General features: G+C 41.9%; 2 pseudogenes; both read left to right on the top strand.

Moving 5' to 3' along the window:
* The window catches only part of LOC116573607, a 922,392-nt pseudogene that overhangs the window by 255,148 nt on the left and 644,360 nt on the right, over positions 1–22,884 (top strand).
* LOC116573564 lies at positions 15,407–21,817 on the top strand (annotated as a pseudogene).

Genomic DNA, 22,884 nt, shown 5'->3' on the forward strand with positions numbered 1-22,884 from the left:
GCTTGCTGAGGAAATTGACTTGTCATGGCTTCCGCAGTCCCCAGAGTGATGGTCCAGGTTGCGGATGTTGTCACCATAATCAATCAGCAGAGGTGGGGAGGCTCTGCATTGTGGTGCCAGCTGGGTAAGAGAGATCACTTCACTGAGTACAAGCAGGGCTGGATCCAGAGCCATGGGAGCTCTGAGCTCTTGTGGCTGCAGCAACCACTGGGTGCTGTTACTGGAAAATTGTGGGTGAGTCAACACCAATGGGAGAGTGAGAAGAAAGAGATAAATCCTTCTTTTCCCACATGCAGCCCCATACTGTCCCAAGAACTGGTGGTATGACTGGCATCTCTGAAATGACCCTCTATGATTGAGCACTGGCAGCACTTGCTGCCGCGGGTTGGTGTGATGATCAGTGCTCCCTTCCCTACATGATCTCTCTCCTTCCATGCTTTCCCTCTCTTCTGCTTCCTTGAGATTTCAATCCCTAATACCATGTCAGTATGTCAGCTGATCCTCAGGAAACCAGAGATATTATGGTTTGTAAAGACAAGTCTTCAGAACAGAGAACAGAATAAAAAATAAAAAGCAAAGCACATAAATCACATGATGGGCTTATGAGGCACTTGAATATTTAACTGAACAGAAATAAAGGAGAATGAGATAGTGGGGAATAGAGCTCCATGTACTAGATTGTTGAGAAGGAAAGTACTCAAAGTAATTAGAGGGAAAAGAATTGAAGTAGAAACAATTCTAGGTTAGATGTCAAGATTAATTTTCTGTTACTAAGGTTGCTCTTAAAGAATCAGTGAGCCAGTCAACAAGCACTTACTGAACTCCTGCAGGCTTAGGAAGCATGTTGGGCCGGATGGACTCTCCTTCGGATATTTCTAAATTGGGAGAAAAAAAAAAAACCCTCAAAGAAACACGAGAGAAGGTAATCCTTAAAAAAAGAAAACAAGCACAGAGTTTCACAGACCTCTTTCTAGATTCTCTTTCTATGACTGTGCAGTTTAGAAACACACACATACACACACACACACACACACACACACCAAAAACAACAACCAAGAGACTCTTCCAGCCTTCAGACAGAACAAAAGAGAAGATGCCTAAAGTCTCTTGAGAATAACAGATCTCATGATCAAGGCAGGAGACACAATGATTAGGGAAATGAGACTTGGAAATGAGAAAAGGAAGAATCACAGGTGGCAAATGTACAAAGAGAAAAATAGAATGGCCTACATTCAGGACAAATGATCAGAGAAAAGAGAGAAATAAGACATCTACAAAGACCAAAAATAAAACCAAATTCATAATGAGCAAATTAAGGGAGGAAATGTCATAAAACACAATGACAATCATTTACTCCCTGCAAATTACCAGTTCTGAACTATATGGGGAAAATATTAAAGTATTCATGTGACTATAGATCATGGAGTTGTGCTTCTGAAGATTTGGTCTTAGTTACCACCAAGGAACTAAGACTACACCTACAGCCTTCTATTGCTCTCAAGGTAGAAAATTTTTTATTACCTGAGTGCTCTCAGGTCCTTAAAGTGTCCGTGGAAAAAGCTTTATGCTTAGTATTAGAACACCCAGCAAAGAAAATTGGATTCCTTCCATAAAACGACAAAGATAGTCAAACCGTTTTCTAAGACTCTTTAACTTTTTTATTTTTATTTTTAAAAGATTATTTATTTATTTATTTATTTATTTGACAGGGAGAGAGAAATCACAAGTAGGCAGAAGTAGGCAGAGAGGCAGGCAAAGAGAGAGAGAGGGAAGCAGGTTCCCTGCTGAGCAGAGAGTCTGACTTGGGGCTCGAGCCCAGGACCCTGGGATCATGACCTGAGACGAAGGCAGAGGCTTATATCACTGAGCCACTGGGGCACCCCTCTAAGACTCTTTTAAATAAGAAATTCAACCATTCTCTCTTTCTAAATAACTTGATGTGTTTATAAATAGAAGGGTTCATTTTAGAGTTCATTATAGAGCTACAATTCTTGGTCTTTCCAGGTTATGAGTCTTTTTGAGATCAGATGAAAGTCACAGAATGTAGCACATAAAAGTGAACTTCACTTATCCGCACACACTCACCTACAATTGCACACAAAATTCACCAGGTTTTCCAATCTCTTGAATCTGATCTACAAGCTTATGTTGGAATCCCTTAAAAGGACCACATGTCTTGGGAGGCAGAACTCAGAGCAAAAAAAATTACTGATGTTTGTGTGTCTGCCTGATTTTCTCTTATGCTCTTAAGATTATACTCTCTGTTTCCAATGGAAACATTGGAACATATGCAACAATACTTGAGATTTATGTCAACACTTAGAAGAGACTGCAAGAATAATACCTGAAACTATTTCATGAGGCAGCCATCTGTGTAATAAAGGCAGTAACAACAACACCCAGTGAGACCTGCAGAGCCTAAACACAAGGACTCATGGAGGTGCCAATTGGGGCACCTCAAACCGAAAGCTTCCATAGAAAAACGGAGTGCAGCTGCAGCACTGAAGCATGGGATAAGCCTTACAGAGACTGTGGACAGAAATCACAGATGGCTGGGCTGCCTGGGTGACACCTTCAGTTGAGAATCTGACTCTGGTTTTAGCTCAGGCCATGTTGGCATACTTAATGGTGTCCCAAGTTTCTCTGAGGTGCTGTTCATTTTTCTGCATTCAATATCTGCTCTATTTCTTAGATTATAGAATCTCTATTATCTATCTATCTATCTATCTATCATCTATCTATATTCAAGATTTCTGATTATTTCTTCTACCAGTTCAAATCTACTGCTGAGCCCAACCAATGAATTTATAATTTTATTTATGGTACTTTCAACACCAGAATTTTCATTTTTTTTCTAAATAATTTTTGCCTCTGGATTGGCATTCTCTATTGGTGAGCTGAGGTCTTCATACTGTGATTTCCTTCTTTAAGTATGATTTACATCCATTTTTGAATGTATTTTTTCATGGCTATTTTGAAAATTTTGTGTATTAAATCTGGCGTTACCCTACTCAAAGGCAATTTCTGTTGCCTGTTTTTTTTTTTTTTTTTTTTTTTGCCCAAATATGTGTTCCTATCCCTATTTCTTCGCACTTCTTACATTTGTTGTTACTGTCGAAAACTGGACATTTTGGATAATATATTGTAGCAACTGTGGGTACTGATTCCCCTCCCTGTTTCCAGGCTTGTTGTTATTAACTTGTATTATTTGTTGTGTGACTTGGTTGGCTGTTCTGAAGTCTTTTTCTTCCACAGTGTGAAGCAGCAAGTTTCCTCAGATGGTGCAGCTGAACATGTAGACAGTCGCCCTGGGATGGTGTAGTTTTGTCTCTCCATCGTCACTCTGTTAAGCTGTCTGCTGCATTTTTGTGTTACTCCTCTGCCCAATCATACCCATACCCACCATACCCATGGTCCTGTTAGTTACCTTGTGATTTCTCTACTTTTTTCCCCAGTGTGCTGGGCATCATCTCTTCAACTGTATGATCCAATTACATCTGGGCAGAGGTAGATTTTTAGGCTAGTCTTTAGCATCTGTTTGAACCCTAGGAGGGCTCTCAATGGCCTCTTTCCCTGGGTCTTTGGTGAACGAGCTGGTCAATGGCTCAGCTTGTCAATATGAACTAAGAGAGACTACTGTCTTGAGCTCCTTTCACTTGAATTGCCCACACCCTTTGTGGAGAATTCTGGAGCTCGCTTTTCTTATGGACTTCTGCTCACCCTAGACAAACTCTCTGAACCACACTGGGTACCAGGTGAGAGAGTAGACTCTGGTCATTTCAGCTTGCCTCTCAGAAGCATGAAAGCTGGTCCCCAGGTGAGCTGTAGTGAGGGTGGCTAGGGCCCCAGGATTCTCAGTCTGCCATGCTTTCACGGGAACCTCCATTTTGTGGGGAGAGGCTGTGTCAAAGAAGGGAGGTCATGGCCTCTTGGCTACACTTAGCAGGAATATAACCCTTTTAACTTGGGGTTGAAGGAAATGAGGAATGCGGGTTGCCTATCCCTCTTGATGAGATACACTAAGCCTTGATTCAGAGCAGAGGGAAAAGGGACCCTATCTTCTTGGCTATGCCCATCTGCAGAAGACCTTCTGCTAAGTCCATCTGGCGATTCTGGTAATGAGGGAAAGAATAGTTTGTGGCTCAAATGCCATAATATTCATACACCATTTTAGAAAGTTTTCTTGAATCAAAGTTTCTTCATTTGCTACCGCCCTGAGGACAATTTCTCGATATCTTTACTTTTAAAATCCTTTATCCACCAGCTTTGCTGCCTTCACTGGGGAGTGGGTCCTTGGAGCTTCTCACAGTCATCCTGGAAGTGGAACTCTATATGGTGTATTTATTACTAACCTCTTTCTTATGTTTATCCTGAGTAATTAAAAAAATAAAATTGGAAACATCTAATAGAGTTCAGTATTCTGCTTTTTTCTTTTAATATTGTATACATGTTCTTTTCCCAAGTCACATTACATTTTTTTGAAGATCATGATTTTTAATGACTGCCTTGACATTTCCACTCTATGGAGGTATCAAAACTTCCCTGGGGGCCCCCGAACTGTTAATGTTGCTACAGTTTTCTGTGCTCCACCATGCTATGCTTTGTTCTGGGGGTTGTCCTTCTAAAGCACATATCTAATCACATTATTTTTTCCTCCGAGACCCTTTGCTTGGATGCTGTTTATACGGGCAAGATATCAGATGTGCTGATGCACTACTCAAGCTGCCAGCCTCCAAGGTGTTTGTCCGTGATGCCAGAGGCAGCTGCTGTCCTGAGTGTGGCATTTGAGACCCCTCACATCCTACCCAACCAAGCGCTCAGCCTCTATCACCAGCGAATCCCCCATTTCTTGCTGATGCAGGCACTTGCCCACCCCTGTACTACCCGGCACATTCTTACCTCAGTGTTGGGTGTTGGGCTCACCTTTAATTCTATCTCCCTTCTGTCTGAGAATTACTGCTACAGACCTTTCCTTGTGGCTTCAAGCCAGAACTCCTTTTCTGCCCCCATGCAAGCTCTTTGTGATAAGCATTTTCCTGGGAGATGTGTCCTGTCATAATGATCACTTTAGATGACTTTATTCCTTTTGACAGTGCTTTAAGCATCCGGTCATTCTATCTTATTCCCTCCTCCTTCTCTTGGTTACAGACCTGCGCAGGGCTCAGCACCTCACTAAGGAAGTGCTGTCATGCCTTTCCCTGATAAAATGAATGATGGGGAGAAACAGTCATGTGGCTATATTTTCTTTCCTGCACACTGGGGAAAGCCTTGATCACCTCCCTCTAAAAATCCACTTTCTGTCACCTGGAGATAGGTGGCAGACAGCAATCTGAGTCTCTCTCTCTCTTACTTTTTTCTCTTTTTTTTGAGATATAATTCACACGTCATACAATTAATCCATTTCAGGTGTACAATTCAGTGGCAGAATCCCTTTGCAAGTTTTGTGGGAAGGCTACTCTTAAATGAAACAGAACTGTGATGAAAGAGATTATATGGTAATCTTTCACACATAATGGGAGTTTATTAGTGGTTGTGACCCCACTAGCTCAAACACAGGAACTCTTACTCCGTGAGCTAGATGTCCAGGTTATTTGGCAGGAAACACTTCATAGATAATTCTGAATGAGTGTTGGCCATTGTTCCTCACTGGCTTGAATACAGGTCTTGCCCTTTTCCATCCTTCTATTGTTTGGGTGGTTTCTTGTCTTCAGCTCATTTCCAGGTGGGGTTATTTGCAATGGAACAAAGAGGGGGATAATTTTACTCAAGCATTTGGTAGAAGAAAGGTGAGAGAGAGGTTATAAAAGAAAGGGAGGAGTGTGGGGAAAAAAGAGTGGAGACTTGGTTGGGTCAGCACTAAGTTGCCAACAGCAGAGCTGCTGTGCTTACTTTGGAGTCTTTGTGACAGAATCTAATTGCCCTGTCCATCTTGTTGAGGATTTTGTGTGGGGATGGGGGCTAGGTTTCTCCCTGCACTCAGTGTGTTCTTGCTACCTGTTGCCAGGATCCACAGACAGACAGCTGTGTTGATGGCATTTGATAGATTGGGTGTGAGCTCATGGCAGGAGCTGCAAATTATTCAAGACTTTCACCCAAGAGTTTGGACTTAGACTATCCAGGTAATGCTGCAATCTCTCACAGAATAGAAAAACTGCCTCAGCCTGCAAAGGGCAATCAGGGAGGGCTGTCTCAGAACCCTGTTCATTGACCTTGTGTTGGGTAGAATGGCAAAGGGGTCTGTCTGTTCATGGCCATTATGGGGTGATAGGATACTATTCAGGCTGGGTCTCCTAATGGATGGTTTGAGTGTGTCATCTGAACTTTCCCTCTTTTCCAGCAGAAGAAAGTGTGATAAAATGGGCTAAGAAGCGCATTTGAAGGTCGTTTGTCAGTTTGTTTTAGTATAACCATCTTTTGTTCAATAGTAAGGGTATGTCATTATGATTGAAATACTATAGCCAGTTTAAGTTATAAATAAAAGCAAAACAGATTTTTTTCAATCAGGAAATTAAAAAAAAAAATTTAAGAGTTAAAAAAAATTATTATTATTTTTTAAAATTTTTTAATTTTTTAAATAAATATATAATGTATATTTATCCCCAGGGGTACAGGTCTGTGAATCGCTAGGTTTACACACTTCACAGCACTCAACATAGCACATACCTTCCCCAATGTCCATAATCCACCACCCTTTCCCTACCCCTTACCCCCTGCCCCCCTCAGTTTGTTTTGTGACATTAAGAGTCTCTTACGGTTTGTCTCCCTCCCGATCCCATCTTGTTTCATTTATTCTTTTCCTACCCCTCAAACCCCCCACATTGCATCTCCACTTCCTTCCTCATATCAGGGAGATCATTTAATAGTTGTCTTTCTCCATTCAATCAGGAGATTTAAAAAAAAAAAAACACTTCATTCCAATGACTTTCCCCCCATCTCCCCTGTTGAGGGAACCCAAATGCACATTCTGTTGTGCAAATCAAAATGACTGATTTTCCCATTGGTCACATACCTTCAAGTATCTGATGAGGGTCTCCACATAGTCTCTCTCATGTGTTTCAGGGAGTTGATCAAACTTGATTACATATGACTCATAATTTTAGCTGATGCCTTTGAAATTGTTATCAAATATAAGAAGTGTTACATTCCGGGGCACCTGGCTGGCTCAGTGGATTAAGCTGCTGCCTTCGGCTCAGGTCATGATCTCAGGGTCCTGGGATCGAGTTGCGCATTGGGCTCTCTGCTCAGCAGGGAGCCTGCTTCCCTCCTTCTCTCTGCCTGCCTCTCTGTCTACTTGTGATCTCTCTCTGTCAAATAAATAAATAAAATCTTAAAAAAAAAAGTGTTACATTCCTCAGAAGTCCTCAAAAGCTGGTCCTTGGAGCAGGTAGTAATTTGGGAATGAGGAATACGCTTCTCATTATCGTTGTCATTATGTATTTTAACAATCCACATGTGAAGAGTTTTGTACTGAGCCTGTGAGGTGAAAAGGTTAAGTTATTAATAATATTAATGAGTTCTGTGGAGTTACAATGCTATTATAAACACATTTATTGATAAAACTAGCATGTTCAGAGTTGGGAGATCTCTGTAGGAAGTCAGGAATATTTAGATCGTGTCAAGTAGAGGAAAGCTATATAAAAAAATAAATGATTTTACTTTTGTGGATGCCAAGAAAGTGCTGTGTGAATCTATCATCCTCAATGAGTTCCTAGCTCAGACCACTGCCTGGGAGATGGTAAAGAGACTATAAGTACCTCACGCCTTCATCATCATTTCAGAGATAGGGAAATGGAAGACGCCCTTAAAACCCTCAACTCCTGCATATATTTGAAAGGGATCCCCATGTAATAAGTGGGCTTCTTCTTACGAAGGCAAGTGTTTCCTGCTCTGTGCTAAATAGACATGTTGCCCTTAGGACTCATCAGTGTCCTTTCTGTCTTTATCAGAACAGGGTACTTCAGGAAGCTGAACCCCACACCCCCACTGTGACAGTGGCATGGAACAGAAGAACTGCAGGGGAGATGTGGGGACACGTTGCCTGAGTTCAGCTCTGAGAGTGAGCAGAGGCACAGCCAAGCAGCAGGGGAGAGTCAGCAGGGCTCTTGGGTTCTAGACACTGTCTTATTGTGCTCAACAAAATCCCATCAGGCCTTCTTGGATTCACTATTATGTTTTTTAAAGTGACAAAACAGACCTCTGACTTGAAGAAGGGAGGACCATGAGTGACATGTAAGGTAGAGACTGCCCACATGCCCTTTAGGTGTCATACACTTTATGTGGTTTAACCATTGGGGTTGAGGTAAAGGTGTCAATGGTGGAGATTTAGGAAGGATCGAGAAGCAGATGCTCTCTCTAGCAGTTTGCATGTACTGGGGACCCCCTAAGAAGCTAATGTATGCACATGATGCATCAGCATCTGGCCAGTGGAAGACGAGGTTGGAGAAGATACCTGGGAAAATGGAAAAGCATCCCTTTTATGAGATCAGTATAACCGGAAGCCTAAAATATGTTGTCAGACTCTCTTAGGTTGTGAGATTTAGATGTTTGAAATAGGAAAATTACAAATTCATCTGATGTCCTAATTTCACTATGTGCTGAGGGGATAAGCATCATATGCACAGATTTTTGTTGTGTATGCAGGAGAGTACAGTTTGCTGACCCCAGAATACTGGGAGTCAACCAGAATTCCAAATCTCACAGGTGTTTGCTTTTGACTGATATTAAGAATAGTACTTCCAACCTCTTTTGGGGGAGTTGTTCCTGCCTTTTTTTTTTTAATTTTTAATTTTTTATAAACATATATTTTTATCCCCAGGGCTACAGGTCTGTGAATCACCAGGTTTACACACTTCACAGCACTCACCAAAGCACATACCCTCCCCAATGTCCATAATCCCACCCCCTTCTCCCAAAACCCCTCCCCCCAGCAAACCTCAGTTTGTTTTGTGAGATTAAGAGTCACTTATGGTTTGTCTCCCTCCAAATCCCATCTTGTTTCATTGATTATTCTCCTACCCACTTAAGCCCCCATGTTGCATCACCACTTCCTCATATCAGGGAGATCATATGATAGTTGTCTTTCTCTGCTTGACTTATTTCGCTAAGCATGATACGCTCTAGTTCCATCCATGTTGTCGCAAATGGCAAGATTTCATTTCTTTTGATGGCTGCATAGTATTCCATTGTGTATATATACCACATCTTCTTGATCCATTCATCTGTTGATGGACATCTAGGTTCTTTCCATAGTTTGGCTATTGTGGACATTGCTGCTATAAACATTCAGGTGCACGTGCCCCTTTGGATCACTACAGTTTGTATCTTTAGGGATAAATACCCAAGTAGTGCAATTTCTGGGTCATAGGGCAGTTCTATTTTCAACATTTTGAGGAACCTCCATGCTGTTTTCCAGAGTGGCTGCACCAGCTTGCATTCCCACCAACAGTGTAGGAGGGTTCCCCTTTCTCCGCATCCTCGCCAGCATCTGTCATTTCCTGACTTGTTGATTTTAGCCATTCGGACTGGTGTGAGGTGATATCTCATTGTGGCTTTGATTTGTATGTCCCTGATGCCGAGTGATATGGAGCACTTTTTCATGTGTCTGTTGGCCATCTGGATGTCTTCTTTGCAGAAATGTCTGTTCATGTCCTCTGCCCATTTCTTGATTGGATTATTTGTTCTTTGGGTGTTGAGTTTGCTAAGTTCTTTATAGATTTTGGACACTAGTCCTTTAACTGATATGTTGTTTGCAAATATCTTCTCCCATTCTGTCAGTTGTCTTTTGATTTTGTTAACTGTTTCCTTTGCTGTGCAAAAGCTTTTGATCTTGATGAAATCCCAATAGTTCATTTTTGCCCTTGCTTCCCTTGCCTTTGGCGATGTTCCTAGGAAGATGTTGCTGCGGCTGAGGTCGAAGAGGTTGCTGCCTGTGTTCTCCTCAAGGATTTTGATGGATTCCTTTCGCACATTGAGGTCCTTGATCCATTTTGAGTCTATTTTCGTGTGTGGTGTAAGGAAATGGTCCAATTTCATTTTTCTAAATGTGGCTGTCCAGTTTTCCCAGCACCATTTATTGAAGAGGCTGTCTTTTTTCCATTGGACATTCTTTCCTGCTTTGTCGAAGATTAGTTGACTGTAGAGTTGAGGGTCTATTTCTGGGCTCTCTATTCTGTTCCATTGATCTATGTGTCTGTTTTTGTGCCAGTACCATGCTGTCTTGATGATGACAGCTTTGTAATAGAGCTTGAAGTCCGGAATTGTGATGCCACCAACGTTGGCTTTCTTTTTCAATATCCCTTTGGCTATTCGAGGTCTTTTCTGGTTCCATATAAATTTTAGAATTATTTTTTTCCATTTCTTTGAAAAAGATGGATGGTACTTTGATAGGAATTGCATTAAATGTGTAGATTGCTTTAGGTAGCATAGACATTTTCACAATATTTATTCTTCCAAACCAGGAGCATGGAACATTTTTCCATTTCTTTGTGTCTTCCTCAATTTCTTTCATGAGTACTTTATAGTTTTCTGAGTATAGATTCTGTGCCTCTTTGGTTAGGTTTATTCCTAGGTATCTTATGGTTTGGGGTGCAATTGTAAATGGGATTGACTCCTTAATTTCTCTTTCTTCTGTCTTGCTGTTGGTGTAGAGAAATGCAACTGATTTCTGTGCATTGATTTTATATCCTGACACTTTACTGAATTCCTGTACAAGTTTTAGCAGTTTTGGAGTGGAGTCTTTTGGGTTTTCCACATATAGTATCATATCATCTGCGAAGAGTGATAATTTGACTTCTTCTTTGCTGATTTCGATGCCTTTAATTTCCTTTTGTTGTCTGATTGCTGAGGCTAGGACCTCTAGTACTATGTTGAATAGCAGTGGTGATAATGGACATCCCTGCTGTGTTCCAGACCTTAGAGGAAAAGCTTTCAGTTTTTCTCCATTGAGAATGATATTTGCGGTGGGTTTTTCATAGATGGCTTTGATGATATTGAGGTATGTGCCCTCTATCCCTACACTTTGAAGAGTTTTGATCAGGAAGGGATGCTGTACTTTGTCAAATGCTTTTTCAGCATCTATGGAGAGTAGCATATGGTTCTTGTTCTTTTATTGATGTGTTGTATCACATTGATTTGTGGATGTTGAACCAACCTTGCAGCCCTGGAATAAATCCCACTTGGTCGTGGTGAATAATCCTTTTAATGTACTGTTGAATCCTATTGGCTAGTATTTTGTTGAGTATTTTCGCATCTGTGTTCATCAAGAATATTGGTCTATAGCTCTCTTTTTTGATGGGATCCTTGTCTGGTTTTGGAATCAAGGTGATGCTGGCCTCATAAAATGAGTTTGGAAGTTTTCCTTCCATTTCCATCTTTTGGAACAGTTTCAGGAGAATAGGAATTAGTTCTTCTTTAAATGTTTGGTAGAATTCTCCCGGGAAGCCGTCTGGCCCTGGGCTTTTGTTTGTTTGGAGATTTTTAATGACTGTTTCGATCTCCTTACTGGTTATGGATCTGTTCAGGCTTTCTATTTCTTCCTGGCTCAGTTGTGGTAGTTTATATGTTTCTAGGAATGCATCCATTTCTTCCAGATTATCAAATTTGTTGGCATAGAGTTGCTCATAGTATGTTCTTATAATAGTTTGTATTTCTTTGGTGTTAGTTGTGATCTCTCCTCTTTCATTCATGATTTTATTTATTTGGGTCCTTTCTCTTTTCTTTTTGATAAGTCTGGCCAGGGGTTTATCAATTTTATTAATTCTGTCAACGAACCAGCTCCTAGTTTCGTTGATTTGTTCTATTGTTTTTTTGGTTTCTATTTCATTGATTTCTGCTCTGATCTTTATGATTTCTCTTCTCCTGCTGGAATTAGGGTTTCTTTCTTGTTCTTTCTCCAGCTCCTTTAGGTGTAGGGTTAGGTTGTGTACTTGAGACCTTTCTTGTTTCTTTTTTTTTTTTTTTTAAAGATTTTATTTATTTATTTGACAGAGAGAGATCACAAGTAGACAGAGAGGCAGGCAGAGAGAGAGAGGGAAGCAGGCTCCCTGCTGAGCAGAGAGCCCGATGCGGGACTCGATCCCAGGACCCTGAGATCATGACCTGAGCCCAAGGCAGCAGCTTAACCCACTGAGCAACCCAGGTGCCCCACCTTTCTTGTTTCTTGAGAAAGGCTTGTACCGCTATATATTTTCCTCTCAGGACTGCCTTTGTTGTGTCCCACAGATTTTGAACCGTTGTATTTTCATTATCATTTGTTTCCATGATTTTTTTTCAATTCTTCTTTAATTTCCCGGTTGACCCATTCATTCTTTAGAAGGATGCTGTTTAGTCTCCTTTTATTTGGGTTCCTTTCAAACTTCCTTTTGTGGTTGAGTTCTAGCTTTAGAGTATTGTGGTCTGAAAATATGCAGGGAATGATGCCAATCTTTTGATACTGGTTGAGTCCTGATTTACGACCGAGGATGTGATCTATTCTGGAGAATGTTCCATGTGCACTAGAGAAGAATGTATATTCTGTTGCTTTGGGGTGAAATGTTCTGAATATATCTGTGATGTCCATCTGGTCCAGTGTGTCATTTAAGGCCTTTATTTCCTTGCTGATCTTTTGCTTGGATGATCTGTCCATTTCAGTGAGGGGAGTGTTAAAGTACCCTACTATTATTATATTATTGTTTATGTGTTTCTTTGATTTTGTTTTTAATTCGTTTATATAGTTGGCTGCTCCCATGTTGGGGGCATAGATATTTAAAATTGTTAGATCTTCTTGTTGGACAGACACTTTGAGTATGATATAGTGTCCTTCCTCACCTCTTATTATAGTCTTTGGCTTAAAATCTCATTGATCTGATATAAGGATTGCCACTCCGGCTTTCTTCTGATGTCCATTAGCATGGTAAATTCTTTTCCACCCCTTCACTTTAAATCTGGAGGTGTCTTCGGGCTTAAAATGAGTTTCGTGGGGGCAACATATAGATGGGTTTTGTTTTTTTATCCATTCTGATACCCTGTGTCTTTTGACAGGGGCATTTAGCCCATTAACATTCAGGGTAACTATTGAGAGATATGAATTTAGTGCCATTGTATTGCCTGTAAGGTGACTGTTACTGTATATGGTCTCTGTTCCTTTCTGATCTACCACTTGTAGGCTCTCTCTTTGCTTAGAGGAGCCCTTTCAAGATTTCCTGTAGAGCTTGTTTGGTGTTTGCAAATTCTTTCAGGTTTTGTTTGTCCTGGAAGCTTTTAATCTCTCCTTCTATTTTCAATGATAGCCTAGCTGGATATAGTATTCTTGGCTGCATGTTTTTCTCGTTTAGAGAAAAGAAAGAGCTGCCAGCTCTTTCTGGCCTGCCAGGTCTCTGTGGATAAGTCAGCTGCCAATCTAATATTTTCACCATTGTATGTTACAGACTTCTTTTCCCGGGCTGCTTTCAGGATTTTCTCTTTATCACTGAGACTTGTAAATTTTACTATTAGGTGATGGGGTGTGGGCCTATTCTTATTGATTTTGAGGGGCGTTCTCTGAACCTCCTGAATTTTGATGCTTGTTCCCTTTGCCATATTGGGGAAATTCTCCCCAATAATCCTCTCCAGTATACCTTCTGCTCCTCTCTCTCTTTCTTCTTCTTCTGGAATCCCAATTATTCTAATGTTGTTTCGTCTTATGGTGTCACTTATCTCTCGAATTCTCCCCTCGTGGTCCAGTAGCTGTTTGTCCCTCCTTTGCTCAGCTTCTTTATTCTCTGTCATTTGGTCTTCTATATCTCTAATTCTTTCTTCTGCCTCATTTATCCTAGCAGTGAGAGCCTCCATTTTTTATTGCACCTCATTAATAGCTTTTTTTATTTCAACTTGGTTATATTTTAGTTCTTTTATTTCTCCAGAAAGGGCTTTTATATCTCCCGAGAGCGTTTCTCTAATATCTTCTATGCCTTCTTTGAGCCTGGCTAGAACCTTGAGAATTGTCATTCTGAACTCTAGATCTGACATATTACCAATGTCTGTATTGATTAGGTCCCTAGCCTTCAGTTACTGCCTCTTGTTCTTTTTTTTTTTTTTTTTTTTGGTGAATTTTTCCGTCTTGTCATTTTGTCCAGATAAGAGTATATGAAGGAGCAAGTAAAATACTAAAAGGGTGGCAACAACCCCAGGAAAATATGCTTTAACCAAATTAGAAGAGATCCCAAATCGTAAGGGGGGAGAAAGGGGATAAAAAGGGGTTCAAAAAGGAAGAAAGAAAAAAAAAATAAAAAAGAAAAAAAAAGTAAAGAATTTAAAAAAAACGAAAACAAATAAGAAAAATATAAAAAAGAAAAAAAATTATATATTAGATAAACTAGTTAAAAAACGTTAAAAAAGAAAAAGTTAAAAGTTAAAAAAAAAATTTCACCAGAAGGTGAGAAAAAAAAAACAAAAAACGAAAAAGAAAAAAATTAAATTAACTGCAAGACTAAAAAAAGTCACAGGGAAAAAGCCATGAGTTCCGTGCTTTGCTTTCTCCTCCTCTGGAATTCTGCTGCTCTCCTTGGTATTGAAACCGCACTCCTTGGTAGGTGAACTTGGTCTCGGCTGGATTTCTTGTTGATCTTCTGGGGGAGGGGCCTGTTGTAGTGATTCTCAAGTGTCTTTGCCCCAGGCGGAATTGCACCGCCCTTACCAGGGGCCGGGGTTAGTAATCCCCTCGGGTTTGCTTTCAGGAGCTTTTGTTCCCTGAGCGCTTTCCGTAGAGTTCTGGAGGACGGGAATACAAATGGCGGCCTCCTGGTCTCCGGCCCGGAGCAGCCGAGAGCCTGGGGCCCCACTCCTCAGTGCGCCTTCAGAGAACAGCGCCCAGTTACTCCCGTCTGCCTGACCTCTGGCCGCGCTCCGAGCTCACCGAGCCTGCGACCGGTTCAAGGTAACACCGAGCTGTGAGCTTACTGTCGGCTCTGTCTCTGTAGTCGGCTTTCCCGTTCCAGTACCCACAAGCTCTGAGACACTCAGACACCCCCGATCCTTCTGTGACCCTGAGGGACCTGAGGCCACGCAGACCCCACGTGGGCTTCGCCCCGGATTAGCCTCTGGAGCGATGTCCCTCAGCGGAACAGACTTTTAAAAGTCCTGATTTTGTGCTCCGTTGCTCCGCCGCTTGCCGGGAGCCGGCCCCTCCCCCCGGGGTCTATCTTCCCGTCGCTTTGGATTCACTTCTCCGCCAGTCCTACCTTTCAGAAAGTGGTTGTTTTTCTGTTTCCAGAATTGCTTTTCTTCTCTTCGATCTGCGGATGGATTTTCAGGTGTTTGCAATCTTTAGATAAGCTATCTAGCTGATCTCCGGCTAGCTGAAGTAGTCTCAGCCTGCTACTTCTCCGCCATCTTGACTCCTCTCTTGTTCCTGCCTTTTGATTATTGTAAATAGCATGGGCATTATGTCCATATGAATGCTTTTATTTACACCGTGTTCAGCCATTTAGGGTATGTGCCTTAGGAATAGAACTGCAGTAATTCTACATGCAAATTTTTGACGAACCTCCAAACTGTTTTCCACACCGACTGAACATTTTCACATTCCCACTAGCAGTGGGTGATGGTGTTGATTTCTTGGCATCTTTGCCAACAGTTGTGACTTTCCATTGTTTTGAATGGAAAGTACTGTAGGTGTGTAGTGGTATCTCATTATGGTTTTGATTTGTATTTCCCTAATGAATAATAATGATGTGGAACCTCTTTCTGTGTGCTTTTTGCCATCTGTAAGTCTTCTTTGGAACAGTATCTGTGCAAGTTCTTGGCTCCTCCTATGATTGTCCTTTTGTCCTTGAGCAGTATATAGCTTGCTTTTCCATTCTTGTCCTTTAAAAGTGGCATTGTGAAGCATGTCCTCGTTTGTCATGGACTTTTTTCACACAATGTTATGTCTGCTGATTCTTCATGCATGCTAACTGCTGCCTTGTTCCTCACTTTGCATTCACAGTTTATTTTCCTTTATGCTTCTGATGGACATTTCATACTTTCCAGTTTTTGCCTATTCCAAAACAGGCTGCAGTGAAAATTCTAATGTGTCTCATGGTGAGCATTTCCATTTTTGTCTGTTGGTGCTGGTGGCTATTGAAGGATTCACTGATAACAGTTTATACCATGAACAATTGGTCTGAGTGATCTGGAGCCTTGGACATAGCTGGGATCCATGGGTTATTATTTATAACATAGAATCTCCTTAAATGAGAATTTCTTGACCCTCCTTAGCAAGCAACCACCTCTTGTTACATTGGAAAGTACGTTGACAAGCAGCCTCTCCAGGGGAGAGGGGTTTCTAAGGACAGAAAATATGTCTTGCTTTCATTGTTTTTTCTGTCCCAGATGGGATTTTGCCTCCTATGGAGTTAATAGATGCAGTGGAGACTTATTGGACCAGGTGGTATGGAATACCAATAAAATTAAAGATCTCCCTTGGTAAATATCATAAGATTTGCTAAGACATGGTGTTTTCTTTCCTTTTTGCTTGTCCCTAAAACTGTTTGCTCTGCACTTTCTTAGATTACTGCATGGAGTGCTCTTACTGGTTACAGATCAGGATCTTCAACTCCAGCTGGACCCGGAGGTCCAGAGCAAAGCTGCTCTGTACTGGCCCTTTAGTGAGTGTCTTTCTGCCAGTGCCAGACATGTATTTATAGAGTTCTTTAAAGATGCGTTAGATTATTTTATGAGTTATTTCATCAACTCTAAAGTAGATAAAATTCTAGAGCTAATTAATTGACTTGCCTTCACTTCCTTCGGTGTAATTAAGAATGTCAATATTACTCACTTTGCTTATTACAGTAGAAAATAAAAACACTTCTGGATTTAAAGTTTGAAGGGACAGGATGTATGATGTCTTTATGATGATCTTTTATCTTGTTTGCCACTAATTAAAAGACCGAATGAGATTTCTTCAGAAGAAAAAAAAAAAAAACTTCAAATAACAATGTACATTGGCTAGGAAAACTTTCCTTAAAATTCTCACCTGGCTTTATGAGTTTGTTATTTTTGGAAGTTCTATTCCTGTGACTTTAAAAACCCTTTTTCTACCAATTATGACCGTACAATATAGATGAGATATTTATTTAGTCCATTTATAAGCCCTTTTCGGTCCTGGCTTAGTTGTGTTTGTTCTAGATCATTTAGTAGATTAATGCCTGTGCTGCCTGTGTAGTGAAAGATTGAGGGTTTTCAGAACTGGAAAGACCTGGTTCTCTTCTTTATCACTGGAGTATCCACAGACAACTCCCTTAATCTCCCCAAGTCTTAGCCTCTGCATATTTAAAATAGAAATAATAGTATTTGCCTTGGAAGATTGGTATGAGTTAAACCCCATTGACAGAAGAAGTACAAAGATTTACTATATGGTAATCAAGAAAGAATTGCCTTTCCTTGTAAAAGTGGGCCACGCACACAGTGATAAAACGAGGTGCCTGATAAGAGGAAACACTAGGGACGCCTGGCTGGTTCAATCAGAAAAGCATGCAACTCTTGACCCCAGGGTGTGGATTTGAACCCCCCATGTTAGGTGTAGAGATTACTAAAACAATAAAAGGAACTTAAAAAATAATTAAAAAAACTTAGAAAAACATTTTTCAGGTTTGAAGGGAATCCTGGCTTTCATCAGGATTCATGTGAACATGGCTGGGTGATCAGTTTCTTCATGCATGAAGGCTTAATCTGGGCCCGACCTTCAGCACTGTGGACACAGGGGGGTTGGCTCCCCTCACTTCTGTTTCTGGAACATGTGCACCTGGGGGTGGACACCCTGAGCAGGGAAGAGAATGTGGGGAGAGAGCAGAAGGGAACTTAGAAGGGTAAATGTCTTTCAAATATTTCTATAAAAATAGAAGGCACTTTACTTCTATTTATTAAAATATTTTATTTACTTGTCAAAGAGAGAGAAAGAGAGAGAGAGTGCAGGCAGACAGAGTGGCAGGCGGAGGCAGAGGGGGAAGCAGGCTCCCTGTTGAGCAAGGAGCCTCAATGTGGGATTTGATCCCAGGACACTGGGATCATGACAGGAGTTGAAGGCAGTCACTTAATGGACTGAGCCACTGTGGAGTATTATGCCTCCATCAGAAAGGATGAATACCCAACTTTTGTAGCAACATGGACAGGACTGGAAGAGATTATGCTGAGTGAAATAAGCCAAGCAGAGAGAGTCAGTTATCATAGGGTTTCACTTCTTTGTGGAACATAACAAATAACATGGAGGACATGGGGAGATGGAGAGGAGAAGGGAGTTGAGGGAAATTGGAAGGGGAGGTGAACCATGAAAGACTATGGACTCTGAAAAATAACCCGAGGGTTTTGAAAGGGCGGGAGGTGGGAGCTTGGGGGAACCAGGTGGTGGGTATTAACGAGGGCATGTATTGCATGGAGCACCTGGTGTGGTGCAAAAACAATGAATACTATTACGCTGAAAAGAAATTTAAAAAATTTTTGAATCACACACACACAAAAAAGAACTAAAAAAGAAATAATAATAATAATTTAAAAAAAAATGGACTGAGCCAGCCAGGCATCCCAGAAAGCACTTTACTTTGCAAGGTGCCCCAGTGACTGGGTTCTCTCATCTTCGGGGGATAAAGGCAGGCACCAGGAATAGCAGTTTTTCAGGAGACAGAGGCTCCTCTTTTTGTTTTTGTTTTTCCCTTTTATCTCACTTGTGCAGAGAGTCTGTGTCCTTCAGAGGTATATAGAGTAAAAAGACCTCCTAAAAATCAACCAGGCCAGAGCTGCTCCAAGTTTTGGAATAAGAGAAGTGCTTGGAAATGTGGCACCTGTAGGCAGAACTTCTCCTGGGAGCCAGGAGACCTACCATCATCCTGTAACACTCAGTGCAGCTCCCCAGGCTTTGTTCTGGGAACAAGGGTCAGGGTGAATCTTCTCTCCAGTGAGATACAGGCAGAGTCTTCATGCCTCACCAGGTTGCCTTTATTTGTACTAACAGGGAGATCCTGGGAATCATTTCCAAAGCCCCAAACAAGGGAAAGCAGGCCCCTTTTGTTAGGGTCAGGGATGACTATTCAGGAGCGGATTTTAACATTATAATGAAGCTGAGGGAACTATTGGTCACTTCTGGCACTTTCTGATTCATCTGGGTGAGGAGTCTTCCTCAAATGCATTTCTGTTTTAACAGGCAACATTGATATCTAGGCAGAACTTTCTACTAGAAATTTCCTAGTTCAGGGGTTCAGGCCGGTGACAGAACCGGGGTTCTTGGTCTATTGATTTGGTCTACTCATCATATCTTCTCATTGATCCTTATTCCAATATTTTACAAATAGAATGCCTGCAAAACAACATGTATAGAAGAATATGCACCATCAAGCTGTCATCCTGCTACATTTCAGGAAGGCATTTTAGACTTTTCAAGGTGCTGGTACCTGCTGCCTTGTTCTTTGGTGAGGGGTTGGGGCCATGATTTCTGTTTATTCCTGAGTCCACTGCACATTCTGAACCACTACTCTCTGTATGAGCTAGAGAACTGACAGAAGTTTCAAGAAGCAGTAAGATGCTGGACAAAACTCATTCAAGGGGCACCATGTTTCTACCTATAAACTCCTAGACCCAGCGAGACCCACCTCATGGCTTCATTCTTTTTGTTTGTTTGTTTCTCCTGAGGATGTCTCTGTGCTCTCTTCTTTCCATCTTTATAAGTAATTCTACCCTGAAATTGGGAAGACATTTCAGTTATGGTTTTGGCCACACATTGGGTGATTTGGACATTGCTTCAAGCCCTGTGTCCTGACCGCTTTACTAGAATGGGCTTGGGGATCATTCCCTGAGGAGTGGCTCTCGGTTATTTGACAACTGGAAAAGATGATGTGAACAGTACTTACTTCCTCCAGATAGATTTTCATGTGGGCTATGTGATTCCAGGGTCTTGGTTCCCTGGAAGTCATTCCCTCCAAATTCTCCAGTGGCGGAAGCACAATTTACTTCACTCTCTTCTGGGTAAAAAATTTTTCTGAATAATGGAGAGTTAAATACTATTACTGATCAACTAGCCTAGTATAATAAATCATACAAAGGTGGTCATATTATTATGGTTGCTGTTTGTTCTATACATTCAACTATTATTGATTTAGTGCCTACCATACATCAGGCACAATTATTGACACCAGTCATATGGTAGTGAACAAAATGGCCCAAGTTACCTGCCCTCATAGAGCTTTATAATAGGCAGTATCATATTATTCTGTGGAAGAATAAACACAACTCAGAGAGTTTCTGTGGCTTATGTTGCTACCATTAGGTTGTCATCAGTGTTTGGATTTAAACCCAAGACTTTTCTTAAAGCTAAGATTCCATTTATTTGTTTTGAAATGTGTAAATGATCCAGATTATGGGCAGAAATAATCACCTTCCATGGGAGAATATTTGTATAAATATCATTTGAATTGAAAGAAAGAAAGGAAGTCCCGGAACACGCTAGTGGAGCCGAAGATGGTGGCAGCAGCGGTGGCTGCAGCCGGGACCCCACCTGGGCTGAGGTGGAGGAGCCGCCGGCTCTGACCTCGCTCTGGCTCCGGTGCGCGCGGTGGAGCGTGTGCGAGGCCCCGCGCATCGGGCAAGGGCGGCGGCGGCGACTCTGCGCCGCCCGGAGGAGCGCCCCGGCGGCGGCGCTGCTGCGGCTGAGGAGTGAGCCGGCTCCCGGCCTCCGCGTCCTCCTGCTCCCCGGGCCCCCCCGCCTCCTCGAGGGGGGGGGCAGCGGCGGCGATGTTCTAGGTCCTCTTGTATGGGTGGCCCGCGCCGTGCTCGGCGGCCTCTCGCAGACCGACCCCAGGGCCGGTGGCGGCGGTGGCGGTGACTACGAGCTGGTGACGGCTGGCTGCGGCTTCGGCAAAGATTTCCGCAAGGGCCTTCTCAAGAAGGGCACGTGCTATGGGGACAACGCGTGCTTCGTGGCCCGGCATCGCTCGGCAGACGTGCTCGGGGTTGCAGATGGTGTAGGAGGGTGGAGACACTATGGAGTTGATCCATCCAGTTCTCAGGGACTTTAATACGGACGGTTGGTCCCAAGTAATCCCATCGGAATCCTCAACACAAGCTACTGTGAGTTGCTGCAAAATAAAGTACCTTTGCTTGGTAGCAGTACTGCCTGCATCGTGGTGCTGGACAGAACTAGTCACCGCTTACACATAGCAAACCTGGGTGATTCAGGCTTTCTGGTTGTCAGGGGTGGTGAGGTTGTGCACCGATCAGATGAGCAGCAGCATTACTTCAACACTCCATTCCAGCTCTCAATTGCACCACCTGAAGCCGAAGGAGTCGTCCTGAGTGACAGCCCAGATGCTGCTGATAGCACATCTTTTGATGTCCAGTTAGGAGACATTATTCTGATGGCAACAGATGGACTTTTTGACAACATGCCTGATTATATGATTCTTCAGGAGCTAAAATAAATTAAAGAATTCAAATTATGAAAGTATACAATAGACGGCAAGAAGCATTGCTGAGCAAGCCCATGAGCTGGCCTATGACCCAAATTATATGTCACCTTTTGCACAGTTTGCATGTGACAACGGATTGAATGTGAGAGGTGGAAAGCCTGATGACATCGCTGTCCTTCTTTCAGTAGTGGCTGAGTATACAGACTGACTCGTCTAGGTGTCAACTCTGGCCTTTCCTTTCATCTTCCCAAATTCTCCCCTGCCATGTGTGCTGATCCTGCTGGCAGGACTGTTTCTTTGCCACTGATATTGATGGCCAGTGATGTAAGCCTTTGCCTGTCTTTTTGAGACCTGGTTGAGATCTTTGTGGAGAACCACTACTGCCGTTCACTAGCTTGTATCTGCCAGCAACTTTGAAGAGAATCAAGATTTGAAGATTGACCTTCACTTCTTACTGTCCTTTCTATGATGTAATGAAGGTTTTCAATGCCAGAATGGCTATTATGTTTTAAAAATGGTTTAAGTATTGAAAATGAGTGAATTCAAAATTACAGTGTGTAAAAGGGATTTTAAAAGTCTAACACAAATTGTATGTTATGGTACATCTACTAGAAACATACATTATCATCAAAAGAAATGTTACACATGTACTATACAGTCTTTGTTATGATGATTGGTGTGGCTTTATGTTTTCATTATAAACTCCTATTTTTCAGGGGCTTATAATTCTGCTCTAAAACATTGCTCTGGATTATGAAATCATCATCCCAGGAGCTTTTTAGTTAAAAATTAGAAGAAAAATTTAGTTTAGTTCTATGGATGCAAATATTTTTCTGGTTTTTAAAAGATGCTTAATTGTGCTCCTATGAGGAAAGTTCCGGCAGTTTATTGATAAGTCCAAATTATAGGCTTGTGGCCCCAAGGCTGCCTCCTATGCAGGAGGCCTTGGGGAGCCTCCCTACCAGATTTTTTCAATGGAAATATTACCCAAGATTATAAAACTCCTCAAATCGTAGGAATTTTAATGTTATGGCTGAAATTCCTCCCAGCTTGCTGATAGGAGATCCCTATGTGGGAGCTCTAGGCCCACAGGCCTAATAGGTTGAGAGGGGACAGCTGTAACTTTGAATCTGGTTGGGTTTTGATGTTCATGCTACTCATAGTCTCCCTCTCAGACCTTTCATTACTAGCCTTGCTTTCCGTAGAGCAGGCACCAAATTCAGGGAGTCCGTGTGAAAAGAGTACTGTGGGCAGTGGCAGCAGCACAAGAGCCCACGAGGAAAACTCCTGGTGATGATCTGACTTTTGCATTTGCCCTACACAGAAATTTAGGGGTCCGAATCAAGCTTAATGTTTACAGTTTCCGAATAGCCATCTTATAGTGTATAGTTTCCTTATAAAACTACCCTGCATTCAGTTTTCCCTTTATCTGCAAGCTCAAACTTATTTTTAAGGTTTATGTACAAGTCAACTGCTGTAAAGATATATATTTTGGGGT

The sequence above is a fragment of the Mustela erminea genome, chromosome 14 (genome assembly GCF_009829155.1).
Source record: "Mustela erminea isolate mMusErm1 chromosome 14, mMusErm1.Pri, whole genome shotgun sequence".
NCBI lineage: Eukaryota > Metazoa > Chordata > Mammalia > Carnivora > Mustelidae > Mustela > Mustela erminea.